Here is a 2,872-nt window from a genome sequence, read left to right as displayed (position 1 = left end):
ATGAAAAGAGTGAAGGAGAAAGATGGGGACTGCAGTGACTCCTGGGAACCAGTCTGTGCAGTCAGAGATAAGCCAGAAAAGCAGAATTTAGTGTGCTCTGGAAGGGGTAGGAGAGACAATTGTTTCTAAGCAAGCGTTCATGTAAAAATCACTGTGCACTTTCCTTTTTGGTTTAGCAGTGTTTATAAAGGTGCTGCAGGCTGAAGTCTCAACATGGCCACTGCAGTTGACATATCAGTTCAATATTCTTGCAAGAGAACATTGCACAGGGCCTATCCCCTCTCTAGTTGTCTGAGCCCCCTCAGCCCACCCTTGACTCAACAAATGTGTGCTAAGTGGGGGAAACGCTTTTTTGATCAATGCTTTTGATGTTCAAGGCATGTAGGTCTTCTCAGGGACCCACAAGCACATAAATATGACAATGCGTTTCAGTAATAAAAGGCTTTATCTTGTTCTGTAGGAAAGAAGATCTATGCTCTACCAAAAATTACTGAGAAGGTGACAGAGGGGACAGTACTGGAGGCTGTCACCTCTGTATATCTAGATCAGTGACCAAGCAATTGTGCTGTCTTCCATGACAAGAAGACAGGCCCTGTGGCTGAGATGGAAGCTCACTCAGCTGCTGTCTCTCCGTGGCACATCATTTAGACCCAAATGTCAGCGACACAAACCCCGCCATTATGCTGGTGCACAAGGAACTGGGTTTGACTTGCCAAACGTACTGTATGTAGGCTTTCAAGCAGCCAGCCATGCGGTTTTCTGTGGAGGTGGGTTATCTTGGAGGGAGCAGTTTCCTGAAAGGTTTCCTGTCTTTTTGGCAAAGCCTGTGATGTGGGGTCATTATGGTTTTTGAAATGTTGCCTTTTGCAGTAAATGTAGGCTTCTTATGTGGCTTTATTTACTTCATATGTTAACTCTGAATACACTACTTTTTTTTCTTAACTTTGAATAAAGTGAGCACAGTATGGGAAAAAGGTGCAGGAGAGCTCCAGAACATCACACATCCTGGTCAGTTGTAAAAGGGGCAGAGGAAAAAAAACAGAAAGGTGGTTCTTTTGGTGAGAATCACAGTATCAGTTCTGGAGCAGGATGTGTGTGTGTGAACATGTAATACAACCTATTTCTACACTTTCTACAGTGAATTAGTATAGTTGCTGTCTTTTCATGTTTGAAGACCACAGTGCCTCAGTTTCTGCATAAAACCTTAAGAAAGGCATCTCAGACAGAATACCCCTCACACATGCTGGAGACCTGTGCTGGTGTCCACTGCAATGCTGTGTAAAGGAATAGAAGAACTCAAGGCAGATAAGAGAATAGCAGAAGGTGCGAACTTCAGAAGTTACTTTCTAGTTCATTATCTGTCCGTTCTGACTCGTTTGCAAATTATCTGGTAGTATGCTATTGAGAGAAGGGGTTAAGGGAGTCTTAGCAGTTAATTAGTAGATGAAGCTTGAAATCTTGTTAGCTATTGTGTGAAGCAGTTACAGCAGGAGAACTGTAGTTCCTCCCAAAGACAGGTCCTGATAAACTGAAAGGAGCAAGAAGATTTGTGGCTTCTCACAAGGACGGTCCCTGATAAGAATTAAGAACTTACCTCAAGCAATTAGCTAAAACTGACCCTGCAGTTTGGATAGAAGCCAAAAAACAATGGAGCCTGCGCAAAGGCAAAAGGTTACTAGCGGTGATGAAGAGGAACCACCGGCCTTCATCCCCACGACCCCCGACGACCACCACCAGGAGGCAACACGCAAGCGCAGATGGGAGGAGAACTAATTTTAATACGAAGCGGGGATAGATCATGCATATGTATAGGTATATTGCTAAACTTTATGTATATGCAACACTTTGCTGTATATATTTGAAGTAAGCGCCACGTTGGGGGCGCACGGTTTTGGTGGGACTACCCCCCGTGCTGCCCAGCGCTGAATAAACATACCTACTTTACAATCTTACAGATTGTGGAGTCTGTTTTCCGCACGTCACTATAAAGGTAGTCCAGCTTATACTAGCATTTGTGCTTTGCCTTGCTTACATAGCACCTGTGAAGTTTTGGGAACTCGCCTTATGTACAGGAAACTCCCAAAGAGGTCTGCTTGGCCCTCCTTGGTTACTGATCTGGAGAGCTGTACTGGGGAGAAATGGCTAGATGTTGGAGATGCTGTTTGAGTGCTAGAAATACTTAGAGGAATTGTAAGTGTTCGAAGCCAGCACAATAGTGTTAACGTCCCTTTGCGCTACTGTAAATAGGAACTCAAGGTACAAGGCAGTGGAAAGACTTCCCTTTATTTTTTTTTGTTTCTGCTAACATGTATATTATGATGACACTCATGAACTATTGCTTGTCTTATTTTTCACAGTTGTATTCTTGAATAATGAATCATTGTGCACAATAATATTGCCAGTAAGCTGGAATGTGGTGTACTTACAATAGATCTTTATTTCTATATGTATCCATTGTGTGACCAGTACCAATTACACCCTAAGAAATTATACCATGCGCTTATGGAATTGTTCTCTTTCACTGTGGGTCAAGGCTAGGCACGCTGTTGTACTGTGGAGATTGGCAGATAAGTAACACATATCCCCTGGCTTAAACTTCTCTGAATCTAAAAGTGCTAACCTCAATGGAAAAAAATGTGGCTACCTAGCAATGAGAGTTACCATGTGATTATGAGTCTCTAGGACTGGTGTTCAAGTTCACATGATGCAGCATGAAAGGATGATGAAAGCTAAGGGCAGAGAAAAACAGTTAGAATAGGAGGTTGATAGGTGTTTTTGTTCATAATGCACCTGCTTTTAAATGCTTGCTGTTCATGTTGGCCTGTCTGGCTTTTTTGTTTGAGGAGCACTTTGATTCAAGGAAGATAAGAGC

Source organism: Phaethon lepturus, unplaced genomic scaffold, assembly GCF_000687285.1.
Source record: "Phaethon lepturus isolate BGI_N335 unplaced genomic scaffold, ASM68728v1 scaffold10720, whole genome shotgun sequence".
Lineage (NCBI taxonomy): Eukaryota > Metazoa > Chordata > Aves > Phaethontiformes > Phaethontidae > Phaethon > Phaethon lepturus.
The sequence above is the reverse complement of the archived record's forward strand: the minus strand, read 5'-3'. Positions refer to the sequence as shown.